Here is a 15,378-nt window from a genome sequence, read left to right on the forward strand (position 1 = left end):
GACACGGAGCAATGGATTCAAACTACAAGAAAGAAGATTCCACCTAAACATTAGGAAGAACTTCCTGACAGTAAGAGCTTGTTCGGCAGTGGAATTTGCTGCCAAAGAGTGTGGTGGAGTCTCCTTCTTTGGAGGTCTTTAAGCAGAGGCTTGACAGGCATATGTCAACAATGCTTTGATGGTGTTTCCTGCTTGGCAGGGGGTTGGACTGGATGGCCCTTGTGGTCTCTTCCAACTCTATGATTCTATGATTCTAGTAAGGTAAGCTGCCCTTCAGCTTAAAAGATGTGGCACACAAGGAAAGAATGGTGGGGAGGGGAAAGAAAACAGCAAGTGTCTTAAAGTCACAGTTCTTATACAGACCAGCTGGGATGGAAACAGTTCAGGTAGGCCAGCCTTGACCTACTTCTGGCACAGGCCATGCCGACAACTTGGGTTTATGGCTAGCTGACAGCAGTCCTCTGCTGCCCTAGTTTCAGACAGACAGAAAGAGCTCTTTCCCATCCCTGCTTCCTGAAATTCTTTGAGATGGGGACTTTTTGCACATATACCAAAAAGACAGGGACGCAGGTAGCACTGTGGGTTAAACCACAGAGCCTAGGGCTTGCCGATCAGAAGGTCAGCAGTTCGAATCCCTGCGACGGGGTGAGCTCCCGTTGCTCTGTCCCAGCTCCTGCCAACCTAGCAGTTCGAAAGCACGTCAAAGTGCAAGTAGATAAATAGGTACTGCTACAGCGGGAAGGTAAACGGCGTTTCCGTGAGCTGCTCTGGTTCGCCAGAAGCGGCTTTGTCATGCTGGCCACATGACCTGGAAACTGTACGCCAGCTCCCTCGGACAATAACGCGAGATGAGCGCTGCAACCCCAGAGTCGGTCACAACTGGACCTAATGGTCAGGGGTCCCTTTACCCTTTACCTTTACCAAAAAGATAGGCATTTCCCCCAGCTCCTCCATTATTCCAGTTGGCAGCAGGGGGATGTGGGTGGCGCTGTGGTCTAAACCACTGAGCCTCTTGGGCTTGTCGGTCAGAAGGTTGGCGGTTCAAATTCGCACAAAGGGGTGAGCTCCTGTTGCTCTGTCCCAGCTCTTGCCAACCTAGCAGTTTTAAAGCACACCAGTGCGTGTAGATAAATAGGTACCGTTCCAGCAGGAAGCTAAACAACGTTTCCATGCACTCTGGCTTCCGCCACAGTGTTCCGTTGCACCAGAAGCAGTTTAGTCCTGCTGGCCACACAATGTGGAAAGCTGTCTGTGTACAAATGCCAGCTCCCTCGACCTGAAAGCGAGATGAGTGCAGCAAGCCCATAGTTGCCTTTGACTGGACTTAGCCGTCCAGGTTTTTTTTTTTTACATTTCATTTCCTTTACCTTTATACCTTACCAGTCGGCAGCAACACTCCAAATGAGGCTGCATTAAGAGTTCCAAGTATTTTATGCAGGCATCCCCAAACTGCGGCCCTCCAGATGTTTTGGCCTACAACTCCCATGATCCCTAGCTAACAGGACCAGTGGTCAGGGATGATGGGAATTGTAGTCCAAAACATCTGGAGGGCTAAAGTTTGGGGGTGCCTGATTTTATGTATGCATGAGAGAGACCCATAACCAAAGGTTGCGGGGAGGACTGCTTCTGTCCAAGAGCCTAGGGACCAAAGAAGCTGCATTGTACAGAGTCAGGCCCATGGGCTCATCCAGCTCAGTACTGTCTGCATTGCTTCGCAGCAGCTCAGGTTTCAAGCAGGGGACATCACTTTAAAAAATATTATTTATTTGGTTTTTCTAATTAAACTTTTACAGAGATATATCAAACATAAATCATAAAAACAAGATTCCAAGGAATCTCCTGGACTTCTCTCCTCCCCTTTGTGGGTCCTATTATTAATCATCTCCTCCTGCATCTTTTATGATGATCCAAATCTTTTACATCTCCATTGTGTCCAGAATTCACCCTAAAACTACGAGTGATATTCCAATCCTGCTCACAACTTTAGCTGTTTACAACGGTCTTTCTTTCTGAAGCTCAACATCCAAAAAACCAAGATCATGGCCACTGGTCCCATCACCTCCTGGCAAATAGAAGGGGAAGAAATGGAGGCAGTGAGAGATTTTACTTTCTTGGGTTCCTTGATCACTGCAGATGGTGACAGCAGTCACGAAATTAAAAGACGCCTGCTTCTTGGGAGAAAAGCAATGACAAACCTAGACAGCATCTTAAAAAGCAGAGACATCACCTTGCCGACAAAGGTCCGTATAGTTAAAGCTATGGTTTTCCCAGTAGTGATGTATGGAAGTGAGAGCTGGACCATCAAGAAGGCTGATCGCCAAAGAATTGATGCTTTTGAATTCTGGTGCTGGAGGAGACTCTTGAGAGTCCCATGGACTGCAAGAAGATCAAACCTATCCATTCTTAAGGAAATCAGCCCTGAGTGCTCACTGGAAGGACAGATCCTGAAGCTGAGGCTCCAATACTTTGGCCACCTCATGAGAAGAGAAGACTCCCTGGAAAAGACCCTGATGTTGGGAAAGATGGAGGGCACTAGGAGAAGGGGACGACAGAGGACGAGATGGTTGGACAGTGTTCTCGAAGCTACGAACATGAGTTTGACCAAACTGCGGGAGGCAGTGCAAGACAGGAGTGCCTGGCGTGCTCTGGTCCATCGGGTCACGAAGAGTCGGACTCAACTAAACGACTAAACAACAACAACCTGGAGTTGCCAGGGACTGAACCTGGGACCTTCTGTTAAAAAAATATTATTGAAATAAAAAAGCAGATGCTTTGCCATTCTTCCCCGATTGGAACCACTCTATTTCCTTTCCCTGTTCCTCAGTTTCCCCACCGTCAAGCATTCCACAGTGTCTGAGCATGCTCAGCCCTCACTGGGCTCTTGCTGAGTCCTCCCACCTACATGGCACATGGGTTTAGGGGGGAATGTTTTTGGGGTTTTTTGAGAGCAGCCAATCCCAAAGGGATTGTGCGGAACAGATTGTGCAATGTAACTCATAAATCCTCAGAGCGTTTCTGTGAGGGAAGCCAGGCTGAGAGAGAGTGACTCAATAACATCCTATGGGCTCCAGTATTTGAAAAAGCGTTTCTGAAACTGGATCTCCTGTGTTCAGATTCATAGATCAAGCTGGAAAGTCACAAGAAAGAAAAAGAAAGAAACTGTGCATCTCTCTCTCTCTCTCTCTCTCTCTCTCTCTCTCTCTCTCTCTCTCTCTCTCTCAAAAAGCCCCTTTCTCTCCTTTCATTTAAGCAAAACAAGCTTCTAGCCCTTAAGATGACAAGTAGGGCTTTGAAAGTTTTTGGGAAATGCCCGTGGTGTGGCCTGCAGCAGCACAGAACAGAACATGATGATGGATGTCCAGAGCGTTACAGGCACCAGATAGGCTCTGTGGCCTACCTCACAGGGTCGGCACAATAATAATAATAATAATTTATTATTTATATCCCACCCATCTGGCTGGGTTTCCCCAGCCACTCTGGGCGGCTCCTAACAAAAGATTAAAACTACAGTCAAACCTCGGTTTGCGACCGCCTCCGTTTGGGACCACTTCGGTTTCCAACCACCGCGGACCCGGAAGTGTTTACATCCGGGTTCCGTGGTGCTCAGATGCGCAGAAGCTATTTGTGCAGCGCACGCATGCGCAGAAGCGATCTACGCAGCGTGTGTGCGTGCAGAAGCACTCTATCGGCGCTTCACGCATGCGCAGAAGCACGCATCGGGGAGCGACCAGCTCCGCGGAACCGAGGTACCACTGTACATTAAAACATCAGTCATTCAAAACTTCCCTAAACAGGGCTGCCTTCAGATGTCTTCTAAAAGTCAGATAGTTGTTTATTTCCTTGACATCTGCTGGGAGGGCATTCCACAGGGCGGGCGCCACTACCAAGAAGGTCCTCTGCCTGGTTCCCTGTAATTTTGCTTTCCGCAGTGAGGGAACCGCCAGAAGGCCATCGGCACTGGACTTCGGTGTCCGGGCCGAACGATGGGGGTGGAGATGCTCCTTCAGGTATACTAGACGAAGGCTGTTTAGGGCTTTCAAGGTCAGCACCAACACTTTGAATATAAAGATGGCCAAACACTTTGTCAGTTGAGCCTGCAAGGTGAATGTGAGGAAGGTACAGCAGAGCAAAGGGCAACAGGCCTCTTCGCAAAGGTGCTGAATTTTCAATCACACTGCACAATTTAAGCTCAAAGGAAGCTTGCCGCAGTTGCATTGCACCAGGCCTTCGAAGTTTTGCAGGACTTGAGCTGAGCCTTGGCTGTGCAATGCACGGCCAACCCAACAAAGCAATTAGCAAGTATTTTGGAAGTGCCTTTCCATGCAAGCCCGATAGCATCACTGTAGACGTGGGGCCTATCTCGAGATCTGAGCCCAGCACACGCACAGTTTATGATCTGTATATCCCGCTATTGTTTCTCAGCAAACCGGATGCAGACGGATGGGGGTGGTGGAAATGGCATATGGTCTGAATTGTTCTCTTGGAAACGAGGACGGTGGCGGCAGAAAACATTCTTTGTTCCAATTAAAGGGAATGTTGCCAGCCAGACGATTTCCTTGCGATCATATAACAACAAACAACAACACTTGAGCGTTTTGTTCCAAGCATTTCGCCACATCATTTTGATCATCCTTACCCACACCGTGCTCTAGCAATTGTTACCCCCGCATTGAAGGCGAGAGGTCTGAGGCTCACCTAAAGCCACTTGGTGAGTTCATGGTAAAGGTAGACTTCAAATGGCTGCAGAGTGTAGAGCACCTGAGAGATCATAGAATCATAGAGTTGGAAGAGACCACAAGGGCCATCCAGTCCAACCCCCTGCCGAGCAGGAAACACCATCAAAGCATTCTTGACATATGCCTGTCAAGCCTCCGCTTAAAGACCTCCAAAGGAGGAGACTCCACCACACTCCTTGGCAGCAACTTCCACTGTTGAACAGCTCTTACTGTCAGGAAGTTCTTCCTAATGTTTAGGTGGAATCTTCTTTCTTGTAGTTTGAATCCACTGCTCCGTGTCCGCTTCTCTGGAGCAGCAGAAAACAACCTTTCTCCCTCCTCTATATGACATCCTTTGATATATTTGAACATGGCTATCATATCACCCCTTAACCTTCTCTTCTCCAGGCTAAACATACCCAGCTCCCTAAGCCGTTCCTCATAAGGCATCATTTCCTGGCCTTTGACCATTTTGGTTGCCCTCCTCTGGACATGTTCCAGCTTGTCAGTATCCTTCTTGAACTGTGGTGCCCAGTTGGAGTTGCGAGCGCTCCAGTTGGAGAACAGCCTTTTACCAAAGGTGTCATGGGCTTTGAAGAAACTCGATCTCAGGTCGCAAGGGAGAAACGTGCTAAGAGGGAGGCACGCTTGGCAAATCCACACCGTGATCACCTCCCGCCCGGAAACCTATGTCCCCACTGTGGAAGGACGTGTGGGTCCAGAATTGGTTTACCATAAACCATGTTTATAGAAGACAATCTTACTCAGCTACGAGTGATAACCAAAGAAGAGGAAGAAAAAATACCCTCAGACTCTATTAGCATTCACCTTTCAAGAGGGCATGATAGCACTTGTCAGCTTGAGGCATTGTATTTAATAGGTGTTAAATTATTATTATTATTAATAATAATAATAATAATAATAATAATAATAATAAGTTCCTTTCACATTGAATGGCAAACTGACCTGCACTTTCCTAAGGAACACATGAAAAGAAGCATAGCCATCCTTAGAAATTTGTACCTCCCTGAATTTTGTGATGCAGGTTCTCCCGCCGAGTTATTACAATATGCATATCCTAGAGTAAAGGGTGCCTAAACATGAACTGAAAACTAAAAACTGCACGCAAAGATCGAGTTATATTTGGGGTAATTGCTCTGCAAAAAATGTGTATAGTAGGCAAAATTACATATACAATTGTGTATAGTAGGAGACAATTGCACAAAGATACTGATGGGTTTCCACGAGAACTTTCTTTTAAAAAATTGCAAACTGATGTGGAAATGTGGAGAACTCAACTGGAGAAATGAGAAACTGAGAGAAACTGAAATTGACATATTCACCTGCCCCTATTTGAGTGTCTTAGAAATCAAGAAAGAAGATTCCACCTAAACATTAGGAGAACTTCCTGACAGTAAGAGCTGTTCGGCAGTGGAATTTGCTACCAAGGAGTGTGGTGGAGTCTCCTTTTTTGGAGGTATTTAAGCAGAGGCTTGACAGGCATATGTCAAGAATGCTTTGATGGTGTATCTCCAACATCTCTACTCACAAACACCCCTCAGATACCTGAATATTAACACACAAACACAAACCCTACCCAAAGATCTTCCCTAAACCCACCCCCACCTTTTCTAATTGGATAGTGTAGGGGACATTTTTGGCATGTTGTTGTTGTTGTTGTTGTTGTTGTTGTTCAGTCGTTTAGTCATGTCTGACTCTTCGTGACCCCATGGACCAGAGCATGCCAAGCACTCCTGTCTTCCACTGCCTCCCGCAATTTGGTCAGACTCATGTTGGTAGCTTTGAGAACACTGTCCAACCATCTCGTCCTCGGTCGTCCCCTTCTCCTAGTGCCCTCCATCTTTCCCAACATCAGGGTCTTTTCCAGGGAGTCTTCTCTTCTCACGAGGTGGCCAAAGTATTGGAGCCTCAGCTTCAGGATCTGTCCTTCCAGTGAGCACTCGGGGCTGATTTCCTTCAGAATGAATAGGTTTGATCTTCTTGCAGTCCATGGGACTCTCAAGAGTCTCCTCCAGCACCAGAATTCAAAAGCATCAATTCTTCGGCGATCAGCCTTCTTTATGGTCCAGCTCTCACTTCCATACATCACTACCGGGAAAACCATAGCTTTAACTATACGGACCTTTGTTGGCAAGGTGATGTCTCTGCTTTTTAAGGTGCTGTCTTCTTAATATATTAAGAGCAAACTCATGCTGTGATCATGGAGCCAAGCACGACGTGAGCTGAATGGCCCTCTCTCCTCCTACAAGTGCCTGTGTTGTTCATAAATAGCCTCCCTCCAACAGGGGAGGTTTGACTTAGCCATCCTGACTAGTATCCAATGATTGCCTTATCCTCAGTCCAAGTTGGGGGTCAGCGCTACACCTTGTGGTATTTATGATGATGATGATGATGATGATGAGAATTCAGCCATTTGCAGGTTGAAACATTGCAGTTTAGCTATAGGTTTGCCAATTAGTTGAGCCCCAGTCTTAAGAACAGAGTCATTGAATAGTCAAACTTTACTGACAGTTATGAGTATACAAATTCTATACACTGCCTAAAATTTCTTTGACATCCATCAGATGTAAAGGACATAAACAACTATTTGACTTTTAGAAGATATCCAAAGGCTGCCCTGTATAGGGAAGTATTTAATGTTTGATATTTTATCATGTTTGTAATATTCTGTTGGAAGCTGCCCAGAGTGGCTGGGGAGGCCTGGCCAGATGGGTGGGGTATAAACTTACCTTCCAAGTCCCAGACTGCAGAATCCGGGACCGGCAGCCGTGTGACACCGGAAGTTCCATCGACGTAACTTCCGGTGTCGCTTTGCCCTTCTATGGGCACCAAAAATGGCCACCGCCGGCTTCGAAAGTCGCTTGTACGCATGTCAGGAAGTGCGTCGACGCAACTTCCAGTGTCGCTCCGCCCATCTATGGGCACCAAAAATGGCCGCCGCCGACACCGGAAGTCGCATCTATGCACTTCCGGACATGCGTAGATGCGACTTTTGAAGCCGGCGGTGGCCATTTTTGGTGCCCATACAAGGGCAAATTGGAAAGGAAAAAAAATGGCTGCCGGCAGGAGAAAATAACAGAGAAAAACGGGAGATGAAGTGATACGGGGGGCCACCGGGAAAAGGTAAGTAAAAACGGGTTTCCCGGGGAAAACGGGGTACTTGGCAGCTATGGGTATAAATAATATATTTACTATTATCATTATTAATTAATTAATTAATTAAATTTGTATATTGCCCCATACCTGCTGGTCTCCAGACAGTTCACAGCATAAAAATCACAATATCAAAATACATAATAAAATTTTTAAAAAAACAACCCAATAATGCCCCCCTTCTCCCCAACACATTTTAAAGGGGCATTGGATGTCCATCAGTCCAAGGCCTGGTTAAAGAGAAACGTTTTTGCCTGGTGCCTAAAGGTGTATAATGAAGGCACCAGGTGAACTTCACTGGGGAAAGCGTTCCCCAGACGGGGAGCCACTGCAGAGAAGGCCCCGTTCTTCTGTTGCCACCCTCTGAACCTCTCAGGGAAGTGGCGCACGAAGAAGGGCCTCAGAAGATGATCTCAGGGTCCGGGTAGGTTCATATGGAAAGAGGCGGCCCTTGAGGTATTGCGGTCCTGAGCCTGCGGTAGCCAAGACATCCCTCATAAGGCAAATCTAGGAACAGAACAGGCACTTAGGAGGCATACAGAGCAGAAAAGCAGCTCTGTCCCTCATGCAAAAGGCAAACAGGGACAGCTGGAAAGGATGCAAATGTAATCACACAAAAAGGGCTTCTTGGATGGGACTAGGAATCATTCATCAATGATCAGGAGCGGCCCAGAAAGAATCTTTTCATCACCGACTCTTATTGGGGAAAGGTCTGTTTGCAATCAAATAAAGTGCTTGAATTAGTTCACTTCCTGCTTCATATTGCAAGTCTGAATACATAATTAGGGAGAAAAGAACTGAATAAGGCCATGATATTGCAACAGAGCTACTCCCGCCTCGGTTTCGCTCCCCAGCATCCAGACTCTCTCCGTGTGAGTCAGACCCCAGCTAGCCAGCAGCCTTTTTGAGACGAGGCCACCCTAAATCGACGCTACCTCTCCCTGGGTCACAGTGGGGTTGAGGCAAGCTATAGGGGTGCCTCTGGAGGCTGTTGCCACTGGCTTCAGAAAATGCTAAAGCCTGGTTGGGCTGCTCGGCTGGAACAGCCACCGAGCCAGACAGGAAGTCTGAGCGTTCCTGGAAGCAGTTTGGAGGGCACCAAGCTAATTCAAGCCAGAGCATGTCGCACAGCGTGGGTGCTGGAGAGGCTGTAGCTGGGCATGTGGTGTTTTAATAATCAGGGGCGGCTCACCCATTGGCCCTAGTGGCGCGGGGCGCTGAGGGGCGCCCCAGCAAGTGGGGGAGCTTCGCGGCGGCCTCCCTTTCCCTCCTCCTAGACGCCCGCCCGCCAGCCGCGCCGCTCGGGGAAGAGAGGTAAATGAGCGGAGCAGGGGCACTAGGACCCTGTTCCGCTCTGCAGTGCTGGGGTCATCCCTCCCCCCCGGCGCTGCGTTTCATTGGTAGAGGTAACGCCACATGGCAGCAGCTCTACCAATGAAACGCAGCGTAGAGGCAATTGCGGGCCGGTCCCAGGTGTTGTTTTTTTTAAAGGGGGGCGCCCGAGGGATCCCTGCACCAGGGTGCCCGATGATCTTAAGACGGCCCGAGAAGGCCCTCTGCCTGGTTCCGTGTAACTTGGCTTCTCGCAGTGAGGGAACCGCCAGAAGGCCCTCGGAGCTGGACCTCAGTGTCTGGGCTGAACAATGGGGGTGGAGACGCTCCTTCAGGTATACTGGACCGAGGCCGTTTAGGGCTTTAAAGGTCAGCACCAACACTTTGAATTGTGCTCGGATGCCACCTAAGCAAACTCTGGGGCATAAATAATAACACAAGAAAAATTGTTATCTTGATTTCTTATTCTTCCTGTAAGTTTTGCCATTTCTGTATATTCCATGGGGGGGCAACACATTATTATTATTAGTAGTAGTAGTAGTATTTATACCCCGCTCATCTGGGTGGGTTTCCCCAGCCACTCTGGGCAGCTCGCAACAGAATATTAAAAACACGATAAAATATCAAACATTAAAAACTTCCCTAAACAGGGCTGCCTTCTTTGCTGTTATCTAGTCATGCCCGACTCCTCGTGACCCCATGGACCAGAGCACACCAGGCACTCCTGTCTTGCACTGCCTCCCACAGTTTGGTCAAACTCATGTTCATAGCTTCGAGAACACTGTCCAACCATCTCGTCCTCTGTCGTCCCTTTTTCCTTGTGCCCTCCATCCTTCCCAACATCAGGGTCTTTTCCAGGGAGTCTTCTCTTCTCATGAGGTGGCCAAAGTATTGGAGCCTCAGCTTCAGGATCTATCCTTCCAGTGAGCACTCAGGGCTGATTTCCTTCAGAATGGATCGGTTTGATCTTCTTGCAGTCCATGGGACTCTCAAGAGTCTCCTCCAGCACCATAATTCAAAAGCATCAATTCTTCGGTGATCAGCCTTCTTTATGGTCCAGCTCTCACTTCCATACATCACTACTGGGAAAACCATAGCTTTTGTCCATGGAGTTTTCTTGGCAGGGACACTGGAGTGGCTTGCCGGTTCCTTCTCCAGGTGGATCACGTTTAGTCAAAACTCTCCACTATGACCTGTCCGTCTTGGGTGGCCCTGCACGGGCATAGCTCATAGCTTCTCTGAGTTATTCAAGCCCCTTCACCAGGCAGTGATCCATGAAGGAGGGCTGCCTTCAGATGTCTTCTAAAAGTCAGAAATTTGCCTATTTCCTTGACACCTGATGGGAGGACGTTCTACAGGGCAGGTGCCACCACCAAGAAGGCCCCCTGCCTGGTTCCCTCCAACCTCACTTCTCACAGGGAGGGAACCGCCAGAAGGCCCTCAGAGCTGGACCTCAGTATCTGGGCTGAACGATGGGGGTGGAGATGCTCCTTCAGGTATACTGGGCCGAGGTCGTTTAGGGCTTTCAGGGTCAACACCAACACTTTGAATTGTGCTCGGAAACGTACTGGGAGCCAATTAAGGCAATAGGAGGAATTGTGCCTGCCGTCCAAGAGAGAGAGAGAAACCCTGCTCACTGGCAAATTTGGTCCTTTCCATCTCTCGAGGTCCACCCATCTCTGGCATTTGGCCTTCAGAGGGTTGGCAACAAGAGAACACACCCTTTGGGGCCAAAAGGTGTCCTCACCTCTGTAGTCAGTCTCTTTTTAGAACTCAAATTGGACACCCATCAATTTTATGCCAAGATCCAAGAAATGCATCTTAAAACCCCGAGATGGTACAGTGAACCTCGGTTTATGAACACCTCGGTTTACGAATTTTCGGTTTATGAATGCCGTGGACCCATCTGGAATGGATTAATTCACTTTCCATTACTTTCAATGGGAAAGTTCGCTTCAGTTTATGAACGCTTCAGTTTATGAACAGACTTCCGGAACCAATTACACCCATGCTTCGGGTTAAGTACGCTTCAGGTTGAGTACACCGCGGACCCGTCTGGAACAGATTAATCCACTTTCCATTACTTTCAATGGGAAAGTTCGCTTCAGTTTATGAACGCTTCAGTTTATGAACAGACTTCCGGAAACAATTACACCTATGCTTCAGGTTAAGTACGCTTCAGGTTGAGTACTCCGCGGACCCGTCTGGAACGGATTAATCCACTTTCCATTACTTTCAATGGGAAAGTTTGCTTCAGTTTATGAACGCTTCAGTTTAAGTACTCCGCGGACCGTCTGGAACAGATTAATCCACTTTCCATTACTTTCAATGGGAAAGTTTGCTTCAGTTTATGAACGCTTCAGTTTATGAACAGACTTCCGGAACCAATTATGTTCATAAACTGAGGTACCACTGTACTTCCAAATGGCAAAATAAAAAAATTCCTTCAGTAGCACCTTAAAGACCAACTAAGTTATTATTTTGGTATAAGCTTTCGTGTGCATGCACACTTCGTCAGATACACTGAAACAGAATCAACCAGACCCTTATTTATATTCAGAGGGTGGGGGGGTGGGGAACCTTGTTTTATGAACACCTCGGTTTACAAATTTTCGGTTTACGAACACCTGGTTGATTCTGTTTCAGTGTATCTGAAGAAGTGTGCATACACACGAAAGCTCATACCAAAATAAAAACTTAGTTGGTCTTTAAGGTGCTACTGAAGGATTTTTTTTATTTTGCTTCGACTCAGACCAACACGGCTACCTACCTGTAACTTCCAAATGGCGTAACTCTGGCAAAATAAATGAAGCCACTTTTTAACTGGAGAGCTTGCCAGGACCTCCCAGCAGGAATTATCTCTACAGGTCGGTGTTCCAGCTCTTCTCCATCAGAACCACCTCTAGGTCACCTGCGATGTTGTGTGCTGGGGGGCGGGGAAGGGAAGAACGGCTAGACGAACCCACTAGAAAAAGGAGGAGCTGTTTGCAACACAAACAGAGAGAGAGAGTCCTATCTATCTCTGGTTATCTGAAGAGGAGCGATAAAGCTGTTTAAAGCTGGACATGGCTGCTGTGGTTTCGTAAGATGGAGAGTGTTTAACCAATCGGGGCCGTGTCTGATTCACTATCGCCCCGAAAGGAAAAAAGAGAAAATGAGGAAAGTGTGAGTCGCACGTGGACCTTGCGTGCGTGTGATGTGATTCTTTGGTCTTAACGTTATGTTAATCACAAATTCCGCAAAGTTTTATAAGGCTGTGAATCATGGCAAAATATCCCAAGCAGAGAAGTTCTCCACCCCCACCCCCACCCCTCAGAGAGTTATAACTCTCCAGATTCCTGGGGATTAAGATGCTCAGCTACAGAAAAATAACAGGATCCAGGCCTCTGTGGTGTTCACAAGTTTCGGACAGGGAGGCTGGGGATGAAGGCGTTTTTGGAAACCGGAATGCTCTGCTGTGTTTCCCTATGCAGAAGATTAGCCCAGTGGGGAGAAAGCTAGGCTGAATTTTCCATGACTTGCTACCTTTCTGTGCGCAGGGAGTTTTTGATATTATTATTATTTACAATTATATCCCACCTTTCCTCCAAGGAGCTCAAGGTGGTGCAGTACTTATTTCTTTTCCTCCTCCTCCTCCTCCTCCTCACAACTTTGGACCTGGTTGTACAGTTTGAGATCAGTGGTTGGCATCCATCTGTCTCGGGAGACAATGGAGGATGGGCCAGTCAAACAGTTTGCAGTGGCTGTAAGGACCGATACGGGAGAGACATGTTTTGTTGCAGCCGGGGCAGATGAAGGCGTCTGGTTGTGCTGTTGTAGGTACACCAGGCTGGGTTTTTTCCTCCTCCCAGCGGTCATCCCTCCTCTGATCACTGCTATGGACACAGAACTTGACTGCCCGTCTCTGCAGTTGTCTGCAAGGGATTATCACATGGCAGGGATAATGCTACCGGTGTTCAAATCATGCCTGAGATAAAGAAGTACATATGAGCAAGCTGAATGAATTTAAGAATTAATTAATTAAAGAATTAAGATTAATTCTGTGTCCAGGGCAGCTGTCTACCAGCTCCATCTGGTATGCAAGCTGAGACTCTACCTGCCTGCAGACTGTCTCCCCAGAGTGGTGCATGCTCTGGTTATCTCCTGCTTGGACTACTGCAATGCGCTCTACGTGGGGCCTCTGAAGGTGACCCGGAAACTACAACTAATCCAGAATGCGGCAGCTAGACTGGTGACTGGGAGCAGCTGCCGAGACCATATAACACCGGTCTTGAAAGACCTACATTGGCTCCCAGTACATTTCTGAGTACAATTCAAAGTGTTGGTGCTGACCTTTAAAGCCCTAAATGGCCTCGGTCCAGTATACCTGAAGGAGCGTCTCCACCCCCATCATCCAGCCCAGACACTGAGGTCTAGCTCCGAGGGCCTTCTGGCGGTTCCCTCACTGCGAGAAGCCAAGTTACAGGGAACCTTCTCAGTAGTGGTGCCTGCCCTGTGGAATGCCCTGCCCTCAGATGTCAAGGAAATAAACAACTATCTAACTTTTAGAAGACATCTGAAGGCAGCCCTGTTTAGGGAAGTTTTTAATGTTTGATGTTTTATCGTGTTTTTAATCATAGAATCATAGAGTTGGAAGAGACCACAAGGGCCATCCAGTCCAACTCCCTGCCAAGCAGGAAACACCATCAAAGCATTCTTGACATATGCCTGTCAAGCCTCCGCTTAAAGACCTCCAAAGGAGGAGACTCCACCACACTCCTTGGCAGCAAATTCCACTGTTGAACAGCTCTTACTGTCAGGAAGTCCTTCCTATTGTTTAGGTGGAATCTTATTTCTTGTAGCTGGAATCCATTGCTCCGTGTCTACTTCTCTGGAGCAGCAGAAAACAACCTTTCACCCTCCTCTATATGACATCCTTTTATATATTTGAACATGGCTATCATATCACCCCTTAACCTTCTCTTCTCTAGGCTAAACATACCCAGCTCCCTAAGCCGCTCCTCATAAGGCATCGTTTCCAGGCCTTTGACCATTTTGGTTGCCCTCTTCTGGACACGTTCCAGCTTGTCAGTATCCTTCTTGAACTGTGGTGCCCAGAACTGGACACAGTACTCCAAGTGAGGTCTGACCAGAGCGGATTACAGTGGTACTATTACTTCCCTTGATCTAGATGCTATATTAATATTCATATTAATGATTATTAAGATGCTATAGCATATTAATAATATGATATATTAATATTCTGTTGGGAGCTGCCCAGAGCGGCTGGGGAAACCGAGCCATATGGGTGGGGTATAAATGTTGTTGTTGTTGTTGTTGTTGTTGTTGTTGTTGTTGTTGTTGTTGTTGTTGTTGTTTTAAGAAGAACCTCCTGCTGGATCAAACCAGAGGCCCATCTGTTCCTGCATCCTGTTCTCACAGTTGTCAACCAGATTTTCATTTTGGGAAACCCTCAAACAGCATCTGACCCAGATGTCTCCCCATTTGGGATCCCCCAGCAATTGGCACTCAGAAGCATACTGAGTTAGAGGATAGCCTTCGTGGCTAATAACATTCTACAGCCTTGGATTTGTCTAATCCTTTTTTAGAGCAATCCAATATGGTGGCCTTCACCACTTCTTTTGGCAGTGAGTTCCACAGTCGAACTAGCTGCTGCGTTAAGAACTACTCACTTCCTCCTGTCCTCAATCTTCCAAGATTCGCCTTCATTGGGTCCTGGAATGATAAGAGAGGGAGCAAAAGCTTCGCTTTTCTCCACACCGGGTGTAACAATGGACACTTATCCCCAACATGTCTTATTTGTCAGCTATTGAGTCAGGAACAGAAAGGCAGACCTTTCGTTTGGCGCAGAAAGTTAGTCATTGTGGTCCAATCACAGTTGAACCGGCTTAACAGAGGGCACGGATCTGATTTATGAGACTAATAAATCTCATGAAAAGTATTGTCTCGCTGGCTGCACTTCTCAAAGAAACACACCGTTCGGAGAGCGAGATCTTTATCTGGTTTCGGAATTCTAGAAACTTATCCCTTTATCTTCTTTCCATTCTCCTTTTAATAACAGGGCTATTTAAAAGCTAAGTGAAGCAATCAGCTAGACCAGTTAATCATTGAGCGTCCGAAAGCAGCTTCACGGCACCAGGGAACTGTGGAAGAGGTG

Source organism: Zootoca vivipara, chromosome 4 (genome assembly GCF_965207765.1).
Source record: "Zootoca vivipara chromosome 4, rZooViv2.hap1.1, whole genome shotgun sequence".
Classification (NCBI taxonomy): domain Eukaryota; kingdom Metazoa; phylum Chordata; class Lepidosauria; order Squamata; family Lacertidae; genus Zootoca; species Zootoca vivipara.